Genomic DNA, 18,856 nt, shown 5'->3' on the forward strand with positions numbered 1-18,856 from the left:
TCTTTCACAATGTTAAGTGTCTCTCAACAACTACGATTTGTTTCGGGGGGGCTTTTGTTTTTATCTGAAGTGTTTTCAGATTCTAAATATGGAGAGCAAAGAAAACAAAAGTGATGCGTCTTTACGGGATTTAAGCAGAAGAGATGATACAGGCATGTCGTGGCAAGTCACCTTTTTTTTTTTTTTAAATTGTTTTTCTGTCATCTCAAGTAACGCGCCAGCTCGTTCATGCGTTTATTTATTTATTTTCCCCTCTTTTCGTCTCCCCCCCCCCACTCGTATCACTCGTCCATCTTCTCTGCCTCGGAAACATGCGGCAGTAGCATCTCCTGAACGTCTTACAGGTCGGCATTTTAAGTGAGCAGTCTGATTATTTAATTTTTTTTTTTATGTTTTGACTTTAACAAAAATTGTCACGATACAATGTTTTTATTTTTTAAAGCATGATAACCCTCAAATTCCGAACAATGTAATAGTCAATAAAAAAACAACAAACAAAACAAAAACAACTCGTGTTCACTGTTTTAGTTTTAATTAAATGTCATTCTTCATCAAAGTTCGACAATGTTTTTGTGTTTTTATTTTGAGAACAAGTCAAACGGGTTTTTTTAAAAAAAAAAACCTACTGTTACAGTTCTTATAACTGCACAGACACAAATATAACTTGATCTAAAAGCGGATCACTTCTCAGTAACTGCAGTATGTCTAATAAACTATAGACTATATTTGTCCATCAGCACTTTGTAATGAAACATCACCTCATGATGACTCAAGACTTTTGCACAATGCTGTGGTTTCTAAATGAATCTGAGGGAGATTAAATTGTCAGCATAAACACAGAAAAATTAAGCGCACTACCTCGGCTGCAGACGTTAGACAATATGAGGAGATTGATGTTTTCACCTAACGGTGATTTTACAGCACTGTGCAAAAGTTTGAAACCATATATATATTCTTTTTTTGTTTTGCTTGCAAGCAGCCATACCTTCTTGTGATCTTTCATCAGACGTTCTTCAGTCTAGGAGTTTCAGCGATCTCCCCAGGTGTGCAGAGGGTGCTGCAGCACCTCCTGATGGATGCCAGAGGAAGTGCTGCAGAGTTAAAGAATTGATGGAAAAAAGAAAAGATTTAATTAACTGCATGCTTGAATTTAAATATTTTGATGTTATCGAGTTTTGTAAATCTGGTATAAAAGCCAGCGCTGTTGTTTATTTGTGTGTAATATTTTAAAACCAACAAACTAGTTGACAGATTAGCATTAGTTTGTGATTGGAATTTTATACAGCATCCATAACAGGACAACCTGCACCGCCAGTGTCCATCCCACTGCATGTACTCTATTTGATAATAACATGTTCACATATGCTCACAGCAAACTGAGGACAAAAGACGTATCAGACTTAAAAAAAAAAAACAACATTTTGTCACATTCTGGTGGCCAGTGCTGCAGTCTTGTAATCCTGAAGCAGCAGGTTTGAGCCCAGGTTGTGGCTGGAGGGCATCTGGTGTAAAACAGTTGCATAATTTTAATGAGAGTTTACTCACTGAACCCCTGAAGAAGGGGACAGCAACAAACAACCAATATATATATATATATATATATATATATATATATATATATATATATATATATATATACATACAAATAAATAATGAGGACTGATGGTGACAAAGTGTCTAAGTGTCATCTAAGTGTTTGGACACAACACTGGTGTACCCTTTTTTTTGAGTTTAGAAACTTTTTTAAACCTGAATAATTTATGTTTACAATGAAGCAGCTCAACAAACAAAAGAGCATTCTTCATTTAAAAAAAGCTGCCAATATCTAAAGAAAAACTGAAAGACCGTCAGAACGCCTGAAGAACTGTTACTCAAGACCAAGTCCCAGGAGAGTTTGGCAGTGCTGTGGTTCCAAAAGATCTGTTGTCCAGGTGGACACCCAGGTATCTGCTGTCCCTCACTTCTTCCCCAAGGATGGGAACAGTGTGTCGCTTATTTCCGCTCTCCCTAAAACCCACAATCATTGTTCCCAACCTGACACCAGTTGCTCCACCCGTTTCCTCACCACCCGTCAGCCCGTCTTTTAAACAGCCAGGAAACCAGGAAGGACGACTTCTAGGAGGTTTGGAACCACCTTCTAACTGGATCGGCAGCCTTGTTCAGGTGGTCTTCGCACCCGACTGCCTGAAACAGACGGACTAGATGACCGGGGTGAAAGGTGAGACTGTACAAGTGATTGTGGAAGTTGGGTCCGGGGTGGGGTGGTGGGAGACGAATGCTGAGCATCCACACATTCTGCTGAAACTTGCTCTCCAGTTTTTTTTTCCTGCTGCTGCTGCTGTTTGAACGTTTTCAACATATTAAATCGACTTCATAGAGATGATTATGAAATAAAGTTCCCACCAACTCAAAGTAGATGTGGTTCGAATTAAAACTCTTCCGCGTCAATCAGGAGGCAGTATGAAAAGACTCGACTGAAATAACTTCTGTGCCAACAGTTTAGCTTTTTTGTGTCACAATTTCTCTCTAGAATATGAACATGTTCTGCAGAAAAACACAACAGTTAGCAAACAGCACAGGGGGCAGGAGGAGACTGATGAAAAAAAAAAAAGGTCAAAGAAATGAATAATAATAATAAAAAACTGACACAAAAGTCACAATCAGAAATGAGTCCTGGAAAGATGGCAGGCAGCTTCTTAAAAATGACACTGGTGTGAAAGAACACTACATTAGCCAACATTAAACCACTACGTTTTGGCATGACAGCCAATTATCATTACATTATCACTCAACCAAACGATGTCTGTGTTACTACACCTGTCTGTGTGTGTGTGTGTGTGCTGAGGCTGCTGAATCTGTTGAGGAAAACAGACTAACAAGATGCAATGAGTTGAGCTTTACTGTGTATCCCAGTGATAAAGGTGCTGGTGGTGCTTATTTCTGGAACAAACACTCCAAAGTCAGCTGGTCGAACATCTGTGGCACACTGAAATCTAAAGCATTAAGCGTTTAAACTTAATACTAGGTAATAAAGAAGCTCAAGTACAAAATGTCAAACATGAATGAAATACATCTCCCAGTGAGGCAGCCTTCTGTTTAAAGATGACTACATTGTGTTGTGTGCTCGTTTCCTGCCCTGCACTGAACTGCTTCCTCCTCATCATCATCATCAGTGACCTGAGGTGCTGATTGTTGGTCAATGTCTCCCCCTTATGGACAAAGATTTGGTTTTAATCTGCCTCTGACTTCACGAACAGAAGCTGCACAGCTCAGCCTCGACTTACTGTAAACCAAACACTTCTGAACAAGTTCAGGTCTGCTAGTCAGATGACATATGCCTTTACTTATTGGAAAAAATACACTTTAAACCTGTTCGGTGTATTCAAACTAAGCTGCAAATTTATATATAATTAGGTGAACTCTAAGAGGGTGTGTTTGGAACAGGTTGGTGTTTTAACTGTAGCTTCAGGGTGTCCCGACTACCAATAAACCTTTTCAGCATGAATTATCATTAGACATTGTTTCTTTTTGTTTTACTAGATCTGTAACCCATAACAACCCAAAATGAATCTCTGTTTACATTCATGTTGTTCGTGCCAAAGGCTGCTGGGTTTCTAAAATGCCCCAAACAATACACAACGTGGTGACAGAACTACTCAGAGGAGCATTGTGGAGCAACGTGAAACAATTTCCTGAACGGCCTGCCGCTGTCAGCGCCATGCTCACTGTTGGAAAAATAAATGTCAGGTTTTCTAAAACGGCAGGCAGCAATTAAATCCGTCCCAGACTGAAGAAAGAGGCTGGGAAATGCAGAAAGGAGTCGCATGTGAAATTGTAAACGCCACGTGAATTGGGTTGTCTACAACTAAAGAAAAAAAAAAAGCAAATTATTAAAACCCCAGCAAAAAATCTTGCATAAAACACTAAAGAAAGCAGCTATAATAATTTGGGGTTTGAAAGGCCCAGTTGCTCAGGTATGTTCTCAGGTGAGGTCGTCATACAACAAACTCATTAATGTCAGCATGACCAATTTAAGCATGCATGTATTTAGTAATTTGAACTCGAACCAGCCTTGGTAAGTAAAAAGCACAAATTGAGGTCAGTGAGTGGAAACATTAAATGTAAAAAAGGTAAAAGTGTGAGAGTTAATCTTTTTCCCATTTCTGGTTTCAATGCATCTATAATCTCTGACTATTCAGGATTCCCTGTGACTGGTGTCTTTGTGTTTTTCAGCAAGCAGTTAAAAACATGTTAGCTCGGAGAGTTTCAGCCACTGTTTTTGTTAAACCAGGACAGCAGCTGCTTTTTTTTTTCCCAGCATTTTTCTGTTCAGGAAGTCCTGTGGAGGAAGGAAATGCTGAAAATGCTGCTGTAGACCAACAACTCCCCCTTGTGGATGAAAAATGTAACAAACACAGAATAGAGTTTCTTTGTTTCCTCCTCTTCAAGTCACTTAAAATACAGATGATTGTTTAAGGTTTTATGTGAATAAAATTTTTCTTTGTGAAACTCGATATAAGTCACTTACAAACTACAATGTGACCAGTACATTTGGAATCAACACAACATCTATAAATCTAATCAGATGATATTTTGTTTGCCTGACTGTAGAACTGTTTGGTGTAAACATGATCGCCCTCCCCCAAAAGGTCAAGGCAGATAATAATGTTTTTGCTCGTGTGTGTTTGTTAGCAAAATATCTCATGAACCACTAGATAGCTGTTAATGAAACATGCATAAAGTAATATAGTAACATCTACACCTAATTAACTTTTGGAGTCAGCCTGATTCAAGATGGCTGCCAACAGACTTTAAAAAACATAAAAATGGCTAGAACTCAGTCAGCTTTACAGATTCTGAGCTACAATTTGATCTGGTTCTGTCTGAGAGTCAGGATTTTGGGTGTTTTCTGCTGTTTTCTCCACAATAACTATTACCTTGCAGGAGGTCGGTTCCTGAGCTGTGCCGGTTCCGCCAGCTGTTGCTCATGACAGCTGATTGAGACGCACCATCCTTAAAGTTGAGCTGAATGTTGCATGGTGACCAGTTTTGTGCTCATACTTATCTCTAACCCAGGGGGTGGGCAATCCTAGATCCTCGAGTGCCACTATGCCACTATCCTGCATGTTTTACTAATTTTCTTGCTCCAACACACCTGATTCAGTGGTTTAATGACCTCTTCATGTTCTGTTAATCACCCATTGATTCAAATCAGGTGTGTTGGAGCAGAGAAACAAGTAAAACATGCAGGATGGTGGCCCTCCAGGACCAGGATTGCCCACCTCTAGTCTAACCTCTGTGCATTTTCTTGTGAAACCTACACCGACACTCTTACCTGTGTCTCCTTAAAGCAGTGGTTAATTTTACCCCCCCCNATCAACTGGGCACACACATCGTTCAAACAGACATAAACACATATTTTGTTTTCAAACTCCACTGAAGTTTATTTCACACTTCAGGTTGCAAAAAAACAAACTACAATCCATCTTTATAGTGAAACACTTTTGTGTAACTGTTTATTTTATTGTAGAAGAGTATTCTTTGCTGTCAGTGTTATTTCAAACATATTTCTTTTTTTTATTTGTAACAATATTCAACTTTGCTATCACCAATACATTTAAAAAAAGCCTCTGTGCAAAATGGGGTCAAAAACCTGTTCATTATGCTTAGTCAGGCACTGTTTTTTTTTTCATTCACCCATACTGCTTCCCGCGCCCCCCCCACACTTTGGGAACCACTGCCTTAAAGAATCCTCCGTACTCTGAACTCTAGTGGAAAATACCTTGCCAAGTATGAGACTCTGAGTGTGGGATCTTGCAAAAGCACATAAAATTGTGCAGAATGTTATTTTCAAGGTTTGACCAAAACGGCCACAGCTGTCATTTCTCAACATAAGATGATCTTTAGACTAAAAGGAAACAGACGATAAGCATTCCTTCAAGACGTGTTAGGCCTTTTGTTTTAAATACTGTTTTAGGGCTGATTACACGTCTCGACTCGTGATAATCATTTTTAAAAACCTTCCTGGTCTCTTTGCGGCAAACAGTTAAGTATTGTTGTTTACTGGTGCTGAGAGTTCAATTTAGAACATGTTTGAGAGCTGTGATGACCCTGGAAGCTGTTGACACGGTGGGATGCCTTTTTTTCCCTCTCTTTCTCACCACAAACACACATGTGCACACATTTTCCACTCTGCGGGTACAGCTGAACCGGTGTTTACCACCACCCCCTCAATTTCACCTTGATTGCTGTGTACTTCATGAAGGCCACCTGGGGCTTGATGCTTAGCGCTCGGAGTGATTGTCCAGTGCAGGAAGGTCAGTAAAAGGTTTGATCTTTGAATCAACACTTTGTCTGAGGTGCTTCAGAAGGGGGGGAGCCAGATTCCTCCTGACTTTAGGACTGCTGCAAAAAAGGATGAGCACAGTGTGTCTCTTTCAGCAAAAAAAAAAAAGTGACAAAGACAGAAAACACTGTTTTTTTAAACAGCAAAAAGCATAAATGCTGAAGAAAAACCTCCTTGGTCTTTTAAAAATACATTCATGTTCAGTTTAGCCTGATCTCCATTGTTCTGCTCATGTTGACCAGGTGTTCATCTTCAGATAGACACATATTTTTTTTTTTCCAATCACAAATTCCTCCTAAATGGCATTGCTTTAAATGTTTCCCAAAACTACAAAAAAAGTTCCTTTCACAATGTCCTTTTTTAGTTCTCAAACAAGCAGTTAGCTGACAGTCATCCCAAACACATACTCTGAGCGCCAGCAGATCACTGAAAAGCTTAGTTTAAAGCTTTAGCATGCACAGCAGCGGGCGACATGAACTCCTTCATGGAATGCTTGTTTCATTTAAAATCTAGTTCAGCTTTTTCAACGTATCTATGTAGCACCAACAGGACAAACTTGATGTCATTTCTCAGCAGCACAGTTCAGGAATTCACCCACTGATCCCCGTTTCTGTCCAGAACCCTCACACACTCAGAGGAGTCCTGGTTCTTCCTGACAGGGACAGAAACCAGCACCCAGCATCCGGCTGAATCTCTCCTCTCTGTGGTGAGCCCGTCAGAGCCGAGTGAACAGAACCTGACACTCAATTGTCTGCGGTGGTCAGCGGAAACCTTAAATCAGCAAACATCGGCTCCAAGTGGCCGCCAAAGGTTTGCAACTGATCCGATGTACGCCACGGGCCGTAGTCCTGACGTTCAAGCCTCACCTCACCGAGCGTGCTCACTGAGGGCGTTTGGGTGCAGTGAGGTGGAGGTGTTAAAATGATCTGGGTGCAACAGGACAGAGCAGCACATTGTGTAAAGTACCAGGTGTGCAGTAAAGGTGTTGCTCACAGAGGAAGAATCTGACTTTTATATGAACTCACGTTCCTCGGCTTCTTTCACAGCAACAAAGACGTGCTTTTTGTGGCACAGATGGTTACACGGCAGATACTGACTCATTCGAACTTGTGTTTGACACGTGCACTCCTTCTGACGGCTCCCTGAAATGTTTCAGACAATCACTGCAGCGGTGTGCATCTGAACTTCTGGTCCTGTGGTTGGGGAAATATTTTGCTAACAGGCAGACGAGGTGGAGCCACACAATCTAAACATCAGAGCACCAGAGTTTTCCTGCTGAGGCTTTTCCTTTTTGATCAACTTTTATTTTGTATCAACACGCTGCCTCATATTGTGGGATTCAGCTCTGTGAGCTCGTGGGCTGCTGGCAGGGAGGGCTGAGGGTGTGTGTGTGTGTGTGTGTGTGTGGGTGGGTGGGGGGGCATCCAGTGTGATATGGGCCATTGACTGCTTTTCCATAGCTCAGGAACAATAATGAGATTTTTTTTTTTTTTTTGTCAGAATATCAGTGCCGCCATTCAGCGCGCTGATTGTGTTTATGAAATTGTGCATACATCTCTCAGTGCCGGAGCAGGGGATGGGAAAGCTATTTTCCAAACATTAGCAAATTGTTTTCTGTTATTGTGCAGAGATTGATAAGGGTGTGTGTGCTGCCTGAACACACAGGCGGACACACACACACTCACAAATGAAGAAAAACATACAGAAGAAGAAACAACAACTCAGATTGACTTTACAATGTATCAGCATGACTTCATTTATCTCTCAGGGTGTAACTGCATCAAATCTTTATGTATTTTTGCTCTAAAACTCCATTCAGGGATAGTTATTATTATGGTTTCCTTAATTTAAACACATGCATTGCACATTTGTTGCATCTACGTGCTGCAGCTCCATTCTCCTGATGAGAAATAAATCGTGCTTGGAGCCTGACCCCGCCTGTGCAGATCCTGAGACAAATGGCTTGAGATTTCACAAAAATCACCTTATCTGATTATAGACCTCTGCGTGGCAGCGTTAGCAATGAGACAGGCTTCTGCTGCTGTCATGCACGCTGGGTTCCAACACTCATTAGTCTTTGCAGCAAACTTAGAGGCAGCAAAACAGATTTTCAGAGGTTTTTGTTGTCCTCTCTTGCAACAAAAAGGGGGCCGAAATTCCTTCAAGTACAGCAACAATATGGCTGTTTTATTGGTGATACCGTATCACGGCTGGATTCCTCTGCACTGTGGTATGGTTGATTGTTCAGGTCATCAGACATTTTGAGGACATTTCTCTGATTTCACTCCTACAAATATAGTTCAGTGGCTGTTAAGCTTGTCTTAATTTATTTGTCTGAGTGCAGAAAATGAGCTGCAGAGCTTCAGAACGAGTCAATCAAAACGAAAAGTCATCTCTTCAATCATCACAGAGAAAAAAAAACCCAAACTGTTTTTTTTATAACTTTAAAGTTCATGTCACGTCACAGAGGCATAACCTTTGCATGCTGTGATAAAATGGAAACTTTCTGAAGGAATTTCAAAGGGTGTCAATGCAGCTGCTGCCCAAAGTCTCAACATATTGTACATCAACTCTCTTCTTTAAAGTCTAATAGCTTTTTAGGACTTATACTTTTGTAAGAAAATAAGACACTGTGTCCTAAAGCTGGGGTCGGGATCCTACTGTGGGTCATGAAACACCAAGTTTGGGGTCTTGAAAAAATCTGCAGAAATCACATTTTCTTTCCCCAATCAGATATATTAGCTACAACTGTTACAAATAGATAAAAACACAGTAGACAAAACACTGTAAAATGGCTGTTTAATAATATTTGTTTACCTTAACCAGCAACAGTCCTGAGTCTTCTGCAACTTTTGTTTTATGGATCAAAAGCTGAAAAGTTTGGAAACCTCAGATTTAAGGCGTTCGAAATACATTTTAATGTATGATCTGTGTCCGAAGGTTAAATAAAACCACTGCTGCCAGTGGCTCATTAGGGTCACCATGGTAACCACAATCCTGTGTCTCTCACGCCCTGGTCTTCCCTTAATGAAACAGGCAGATATGCAGAGTGAAAATGAAGCCTCAAACAAACAGTCACAGTGTGAAAACTGTGAGTCATACTGAAACAATTCCTGAAGTAAAAGTGGCGAAAGCATCTGGATGTCACACACGTGGACATTTCTGTAACTGCATGGTTTTACAGAGGAGATGTGACATGTTCAAAAAAAAAAGAAAAACAACCTTTCCTTCCAGTTTGGAAGAGAAAACTCTGAGCTCAGACACAATGGGAGTCAATGAGAGTTTGGGTGCACACTCTGCAGTCTGTGGAGATTAGAGAGAAAACTGCAGCAGTGAGAGACGCTCTGTGTGAAAGAAGATAAAAATGTTTAAATTTTGGTTTGTAAGTTGTATAAGAAATGTAAAGTCTGTGGGGAACAGGAGTTTAAACAGCTTCAAAGTTAGAATGGGACATCTTTACACTCTAAATTGAACATATTGTGGTAAAATTAGCAAAAAATCCTAAAGTTTTTTTACTCCAAAGAGGGTTAAGGTTTTGCACTCATTTCCCCCCCCAAACCCACTGTCATGTTGGATTTTTATTGCAACTTTTCTTTAGGCTGTATGATGTACTGCTACCAAAAGTGATAGAGCACCGTTCTCGATGAGGCTGTATGTTTTGAAGTACTTTTCCAAAGTTGAAAGAAGAGCAGCAAATTGAAAACTCTGATGGAAGAATAATGACAGAATAGTAACAAGAGTGCTCCAATGAATGGCAGCCTTAATAATAATAATAATAATAATAATAATGAAGAAATAATAAAAAAAATTTCATTTTGATGAAAGAATCAGAATGTGTTTAAATATTGTCAGTATACAGTAAAAAAAACTAAATTTATCAGCTGTAGAGCGTGATTTTTTTTACACCTATACATTTTACCTTGTTGTTTGTGGAATGCCACCACACAGGAGGAAAGGTTTTGAAATCTCACACAGAGGTGTATTTTTTTGTGAAAGTGAAACGCCACACTCAGCCCAGTAATCAGTGGTAATCCACTGACAATGATCCCATCAGCACCAGTACTTTTTCTCCTCTCCCCGACCATTTAACTTTGTATTTCTGCTCCGTCCTCCAGTGATAATTGTCGATCTAACCTGCCTCCACAGTCTGTTGCTCACTGGTTCGCTCCGAGGCAACTATTGATTGTGGAGCATCATCGGATCCATGAAGACAATAATGATGAACAATGAACAGACAGCTGCATCCTCTGTGGTATCGGCCAAAAGCGATGGCTTTTGTTACCATGCGGTGCTTCATCTGGAGCATAACAAGAGGGGGGAAAAAAAGAGGGACAATATGTGGATTTTCTGAGTCAGTCGGCTCATGGCCTCTTCTGCTTTTCATGCAGCCCACCGATCAATAAAACTATAATATCTTTGAAAAACAGACAAAAAACGTAATCCCTTTAAGAAACTGAGTCCTTATCCAAGAAAGTACCAGCTGATCAACATAAAAATGTTTGTATTTTTCGGTTTATTTTTAAAGTTTCCTATTTAAACTCACCTGTGTTGATTAAAAATAGAAAAACAATGCATGCGTGTTAATGAGGTGTCACAGATGCCGTCTGAACGGCGCAGAATGACAATTTGCTGATCCTTGACCTCACATTAAATCATAATTAGCATCATTTATATTAGAGAATAATGAATCATATCAAAGTAATGAGATTACAGATATCTCATCATCCCTCAGAGTTTGGAAAAGAAAATAATTGCATTACAAATTATACTCCACAAAGTCATTTAACCAATGTGTTGATATTGGTTATATGAAATCTTGGTTTAATTATTCTAGTCATCTGCAGCTAATTCATTCAATCTGCAGTTTTTGTTTTAGTATTTCAAAAAAAATGAGTGATGCCCCTTAAATTTTAAAAAGCATTACAGAGGAGATTTCTTTTATTAATTACCCCGCTGTGCAATAATGTTTTTATTGTGTGTTTGTTTGTTTGTACCATTAGCAAAACAGCTCATAAATCACAGGACAGATCTTATTTAAACTCTCAGGAAGTAATCATTAGGTACACATGTCTGACTGATGAACTTTTGGAGTCAACTTAATTTAAGATGGCTGCCACAACAAAGCAATTTTAGAAAACACAAAAATTGCTATAACTCGGTCAATTTCCTGTTCACTGGGCTAAAATTTGGTGTGGTAGTAGCTGAGAATCCTCCTCGGCACATACTTTAAGCACAACACATTGTGCAACGTCTTTGCTTAAAATCTTGGAGTCAAATCTGTGCGTCTGTTAGCAAAATATCTTATAAACCACTAGACAAATTTCAATGAAACATTCAGGAATTGATCACTGGATGTTCATCTACAACTGATTAACTTTTGGATTCAACCCAATTCAAGATGGCTGCCACAGCTAATTGACAAGGCAACAGAAAATGAATAAAACTCATACACTCATGTAGCTCATGTGAGATATTGCAAATTAAATAAAAATGGCTGCAACTCCATTAGTTTAAAACTCTGGCATGAACTCTGGGGTGATATGGGGGTTTCGATGTTATTTATTTATTTATTTTTACAGTTTTACCAATAAAAAGCCTCATTGAGGATCGTTTCTATAAGACTGATGATTTTTGCTCCCCATTTAAAGTATGAGGAGGTGATGTAAGCCCTAAAGTGATTTAAACCACAATAAAACCCCTTCATGGAAAGAAAAGCAAACCTCCTGTTTGTTCCCCAAACAACCGGGGGAGCGGATTCACACATACGACTCCATCTGCGTCGTCGGCCTGCAGACTATTTGCTATTCCCAGAAGGTCATTTGGTTAATGCACATTTGAGTTTTCATGGGCTCTTAACTAGTTTTTAATCAGCAATTATTAGTGAATTGGAAGGCTGTGCAGGCGCACGGCTCTCTGCTGGCAGGAGAGTGCCCATCAATGTCACGTCAATTTCCATGCCAAAGGCTACATTAGGCCCGGAGTCTGGCAGGAAGCAGCCACCTGAGTGCCTCATCTCCCCATCCACAACAGTCTTCTCATCAACTATTGACTCTATTACACAGCTCTGTCAGAAAAATTTTCCGCTTCAAAAGAGGAGCAACCATTACATGGCTGTGCGAGGAGATAATTTAGTGATGCACATGAAATTAAGTGCACATCCACTGAACGTTATTATTGCTCTTGAATTCCTACAATGCCAGGCTTGTGTGTGGATCGACCTTTCATTCCACCCCCCCCCCTTTTCAGGTATAAACACAGCTGGATTATTTAGACTGATATTTTACATAAATGGGTGTCATCTTCACCTATAGCGAACCCACCTGTAATTGGCAATTAAACATGCCAGCATTTCAGACTAACTCTTAATTATCGTTAATAGATGGTGAGGGGCCCTGAGGTGTCCTCGCAGGNTGGGGGTCCTGAGGCACCACATGAATATGCATGGCAGCCAGGTATCCTTCCTACTCCTCCTCCTCCTCTTCAGGGTGAAGCTTATGGAGGTGCCTGCAAGCCACCCTTTGATCTTCTTCGTTCCACCTCCACGGCGGCCAGAGCGTTGTTGTTGTTGTTGCCACGGTGCATCCTCGCTGTGGCATTTCTGCACATGTTTGTGTTCGCCACTGAGCTGTCACATCCAGCCTGTTAGCACCGGCCCATGGGAAATTTACACAGAGCCTCTGGTACGAGGTGAGGCCTTCAAATGAGCCTGTGACATGCTGCGGCAGCCACGCGCTCCGTGAAGTTTGTGTGTGTGTGTTTCTGCTCGCAAGCTTCCAGTAAAAAAGACAAAAAGAAGTTTGGAATTTCAATAGCTTTTGTTGCAATAACTAAAATAAATTATTCAAAATCAAAAACCTAACATTTCCTTGAAGGAATTCATATCTTTCATGTCAACGGTTAAGACTAAGATCATCCAATTATGAGAAGTGACAGATTTGTAGCCATTTTAGTCAAACCTGGAAAATAAAGTTATGTGTGATCTCAAGCTGAAAGTATGTGTTAGGATTGACTCTCAGCTACTACCACGTCAAACTTTGGCTCAATGTACATAAAACTGACAGAATTACAACCATTTTTGTGCTTGCTAAAGTCTGTTGACTGTGGTGGCCATTTTCAATTGGATGGACTCTAAAGGTTAATCAGTTGTTGACGTACACCGAAGGATTATATTCTGAAAGTTTAATTGGAACCCGTCCAGTGGTTCAGGAGATATTTTGCTAACAGACGAATACAAAAACATTAACGTTTTTAGCTTTTCGACAGCTGGTAATGACTCCAAGGTAAAATAAATGGTTGAACTCTGTACCCTTCCGTAGTTAGGCAAGCACGAGAGCAAAACCTTTTTCAGAAGAAGAATAATTTTACTCATATTGTGGTCTTTCACTAAAACAGTATTTCGACTTTAAAAGCAAACTTTGATTTCACAGATTAAAGCAGCTTTCTCTTCTCCGCTGTGAGCTGACATTTAGCTCCCATAATGAGTGCTGATTGTCTCGCGGAGCTCCACCAAAGACCTGAATCCTTGCATTTAAGGGCCTGTGAGTGTTGAGCTCTCTGATCATAATGGTGCTTTTTAATTAGCACTTAATTAAAGCCAGGTGGACTGGAAAGGTCAAGCGGTTAGGCTTGGAAGTTAAAAACACAGTTGGCTGGAGCATCAGCACTTTCATGAATGTGACGGTTGATTACAGTGACCACCATCTGGACAAACTGCTCACAGTTTTTAGTAGGATTTTACAGAATCCTCTGGAACCATATTGAGGATATTTCCTCCTGCTGTTCGGTGCTTTGCCACATCTCCAGTTTTAGTGTTTATTTGATATCTCTCAAATGAGCGCTTGTCGTTTCTCCTGATCCAAACACTCCAATCTAGCAAACCGGATCAAGTCAATGCACAAAAGAAAACAAAAAACTGGCTGCAGCGTGATCTAAAGGTGTGGCGCCCCGGCTGTGAAAAACAGGGCTGAGAACAGTATCGATCTCAGTCAGAATAAATAGATCACCTTGTCCAAATGAGTGATGAAGCTGTCAGTGTGTTGGTCTCACCTGACAAGCATCCGCATCACAGAATCCCCATCGCCCAATTTCAGCAGCGCGGCGTTAAACATCTAAAATCACCAAAAACAAGAGGGCACTTTAAATCCGGAGCAGAAAACCCAACAAAGTATGTGGTGGTACTTGAACTTACCTATACTCTATACTTCAATATGATTAAAATAAACTCTGCTATCAATGATTTGAAGGATTTATATTTTCTTTTAAGTCCGGCAACCACAACTTCTGATATTTTTTCCATAAATTTAAGGTTAAAAATGAAACACTGGAATAAATTTTACAGTTGCACTTTTTCTTTTACTTTAAAGGCTGCTATGAAATTTATATGTCTGTGGTTTTAAGGATATTTAAAGAGATTTAAAGTGTATATGGGAATATATATTTTATATTAGTTTACTGTAAACAAAGAAAGGCACTGTGAAATTTACAGTTTCAAAAAGTACGCCACACTGAGTCATTCATTCAGTCTGGCAATCACAGCTGACAGTATTTTGCTGTATATCCCCCCCCCCCCTTTTTTTTAACCAGTGTAAACTGAAGCATTCCCTGTGATACATCAGATGAAAAATAAAGCCTCTCTCTCAGAGAGCGCCACATCCATTCAGGCGCTGGGAGACCACTGAGGGGCAGCAGAATTACACGCCAGAGATTCTTTTCGGTCCCTGTTCACCTCCCAAATTTATCTTGATGCTCAGACTCTATTAATCCTGATGACCTCCAGTGGTCCTGGACCGCTAACATCCAGGGTGTGTGGTCGAACTGAGAGCGCTGAGACGGGAGCGAAAACACAACAGTGAGAACGAGTCATATAACAATTCAGTTTATTTTAGTTATTTTCCAGACAGACACATCAATTTCTGGACCACAGTAGAGGATGGAAACCTTTCACAGACATTTTTTTTTGTCAATATTATTATTTGAAAATACAAATATAAAATTAGACTTTCCACATTTGATATGTGAGAGACCCCCATCCATTCTCATCACCATTATTATTTTTCAGTATATTTTACAATAGGGCTTGAGCAAAGCCATATGATAACCTGAAAGATGCTTTCAGATGTCAGTCAAGTCTGTCTGTCTCTCGCCATAAAAAGTCGGTTAACATAAAAAAACAGGGGCAAGTGTTAGGAATGGGCAGAGACAGCAGCGAGGAGCGCTCTGGGCTCAGCCTGCAGAAACGTGGAAGCACAGCAGAGCCTCACACTGCCGTCCGTGCAGTCTGAAGAGCTTCCAGGCTCCCGTGTTGGCCGCGCGGTCCGCTCCAACACGCCTGGGGGTGTGTGGGGGTGGGGTGGGGTGGGGCGTGGGGGGTGTGTGGACACGGTGAAGCTAATGACAGCGTTTGAACTATATGGACCTGGGTGTCTCTGTGCGAGGAATATTTAGTATACAGCTGAGGTCTCCAGTCTAATATTATTCAGACAAGGTCAAATGAGTGAAAACTGCGAATATATATATATATTCATGGATACATACACACACACACACACACACACACACACACACTTATATATAGTTTGCAACTGCATGTGTATATATTTAATCATGAGCATGTGTGAGATGGTTTGGACTGGAGGGAAATTCACCCTAAAACACAACCTCACACGGTCACTTGTGTTATTTCTGTCACCTTGAGGAGTTCAGGCTACACTGGTGAACATGACCTGAACTGTTATTTATATATATATATATATCCTGTAAGAAGAGAGCCAAAACTATAAATAGAACATGTTAGAGTCACTTTGTGGCCTCGGAGACTAACTTTGTGGTCTGTATCCAGTATCTCTCGGAGATAAGGGCACATTGTCTGGTTTTAAAACCATTAGCACCACTTTGAATAAACCTCTTTCGGATAGAAATCCTCGAGAACATTCAAAGTCAGTCCAAATGATTAGAAATAGAGTAAAGCCTGTAAAGGTTATTGTCTAATCTGCTAGCTTTTTGGTAGACAGTAGTAGTTTGTAATAATAATAATAATAAAAAACCAAAAACGACAGAAATATCAGAAGCACGTGCAGGTTCAGGGTCAGATTTCCTCTCCCGACTCATGGGATATAAATAGTTTGGCCATTGCCTAGCACTTGCCTCAAGATTCAAGTTTAAATGGATACGGTAGTACACTACAAATGTCAACACGTTCCAGGTTGACTTTTTTTTTCTTTTTTGATTTTTTTTCTTTTTTTTTCTTAAACTGAGACCCCTCCCCTCTCCCCGAATGGAGAATCTAATCTACTAAGATGTGTAACATTCATCAGCTGTAAACTGCTGTCAGTTTGAGATTAAATGAATTTACAGCAACAGAGCCATGCTACCTTAAAGTCCAAGCTACATGATCACAAAACAACAGACGGGCCGAATTACAGGCCTTGTGCGGCGGGAGACGGATCATTTCGAGCGTTGCTTTTCTGTCTTTGAGTAGAAAGGGAATCATTAAAGCGATGTGCACTTCTGCAAATGAACATAAAGAAGTCTTTTTTAATTGTGCAAGAATATAACTGGGCTGGTAAAAAGGATTAATGTGACGTATTATTGATGTCTTACTTATAAAATGTTCTCATACACAAATATGCAGAGAAACACTGTGGTTTATATTACGGAATATATATTTAGCAATTTTGTGTTTTTCTAGAGTTCTTATAGCTCTTTCTTTTTTTATTAATTTATTAACAACAATCCCATTTAAAGTGATAGTTCACATCTTCTGAAGTGGTCTTCTGAGGAAAGAACATCAACAATTATTGTTTTATCAGCTGTAAAAAGCTCTTTGGACCCAGACTAAAGTGCTTCCACCATAAAAAAAAGCTCCAATCTCAAAAGTTTCATAGTGGTTCATGCAACTTTACACTGTTTTAAATTTGGCATTGCAGTTATTTACACACACTTCTATAGTTATTTGTGAGTGTAAATAGAAGCAGGTAGCTGTAGCACTTCCTGTGCTTCCAGAATATTTCTGCTGAAATGACCAAGTATTGCAAAACTGAGAGCCCTGTAAAGGTTTATAAAGTAACGTTCAGGTGAAGTTTTCAGAGTTTAAACTGGCAGCAATCCACTTTAGTCGTGTCCCCGGTTTGGACTAGCCATTAGCTCATCAGTTCAGTCAGACTGAACCTTCTTTCTGAGGTCGTTCAAAGAGCCATCTACAACAGCTAAAATAATTGTCCATAGCCGTTCCACAGAACTCCACTTGAAATGATTCTAACTCGCCTACTTTAAGTCATTTTTATTGTTTTAGTTTCTAAACGTGTGGACATTTGGGTTAATTCCTATTCCCATCTAATTATTTAAAACAATGTCCTGTCTGCTTGTTAGGTTGTTTACTTTAAATTTGCCTTTTATCATCACAAATGGAGTCAGACACTTTAAACGCTGGGTGTAATTTAAAGGGCCGTATTAGTGTAGAATAATGAAACCATTAATGTTAATTTATTAACAATAACGTAATGGAACAACAGTAAATTTTCAAAACCAGTGAAGTGAAATAAACTGATATAAATGATATAAAGTATTGGTTATGTTTAGGTGAAATCACACTAACAAATGCTAATCTGAAGCTGTCTTTTTGATTGGTTCATTTCAGCTGCTTGTTTAATCTAATCTTTAAAATTTACGACTATAATTTGAAGTATTTGAATTCAGGTTTTAATACCTTTACTAAATGTAGCAATGAATTGCTACAGGATATAAATTTAATCATCTAATCTGCTGACTAATAAACAGCTAATATGTCTTTAATGCTTTTTTGTTTCATTTAGTGCAGTTTGAACACTGACAATGGTTTAAACTAAAACAAAAAGACTCAAAATGAGTAAAGTTCTTGGGAAAAATGTGTTTTTTTAAACATAAGGGAATTAAAAAGTAGAATCTGAACATAGTTTTGCAACAAGCATCTGGGCTTTTTCCCAAAACGCACAAATATTAACAGATACTAGAGTGTTTAAACATCTCTGTTGCTGCTTTTATGACATGTTTGTTAAAAAAAAAAACCAACAAATTTTCCCTCTACGGTTTTAAAATGTGTCCCTCTTACAAAATAATCACAAGTTCTGCATATCTAGCGTTAGCATTTAAGGTAGTATGGCACACCCCCTTTAAAAACATTCAAGGGTGGGGATCCAAATAATGCCTTGTGTACATTTCCATCTTACAGCAACAATTTCTCCATTGTTCATCCATGAGAGCTTTGGTTAGCTGAAACCATGTTAGAGTGGCAAAAACCAAACTGAGAGAAAAAAAAAAAGAAAAGAAAGAAAAACAAAACAAAACAAATTAAACATACAGGGAATAAATTACAATGAACCTCAAAGAAAAAAGAAAAATGATCTGCAAATACCAGAACATGATCATTGAGAGAAAGCTCTATCTTGACTGGTCCTAAATCCACTATTCACTACGAGTATTATATAAATGAGTCCTATATAACATCTACTTTGTAATTACAGGAGATAGAAAAAG

At 39.4% G+C, this 18,856-nt stretch overlaps 1 long non-coding RNA gene across 1 annotated transcript in view; it reads right to left on the bottom strand.

Annotated features, from left to right (window-relative positions):
* The window catches only part of LOC112450399, a 29,016-nt gene extending 23,929 nt beyond the window's left edge, over positions 1-5,087 (bottom strand). Inside the window, exons 1-2 of the long non-coding RNA XR_003039003.2 lie at positions 4,938-5,087; positions 986-1,091 (exon numbers count right to left, since the gene is read on the bottom strand). This is a non-coding gene — a long non-coding RNA (uncharacterized LOC112450399). The remainder of the gene's footprint in view (positions 1-985; positions 1,092-4,937) is intronic.
* Positions 5,088-18,856: the final 13,769 nt, after the last annotated feature.

The sequence above is a fragment of the Kryptolebias marmoratus genome, linkage group LG13, assembly GCF_001649575.2.
Source record: "Kryptolebias marmoratus isolate JLee-2015 linkage group LG13, ASM164957v2, whole genome shotgun sequence".
In the NCBI taxonomy this organism is placed as follows: domain Eukaryota; kingdom Metazoa; phylum Chordata; class Actinopteri; order Cyprinodontiformes; family Rivulidae; genus Kryptolebias; species Kryptolebias marmoratus.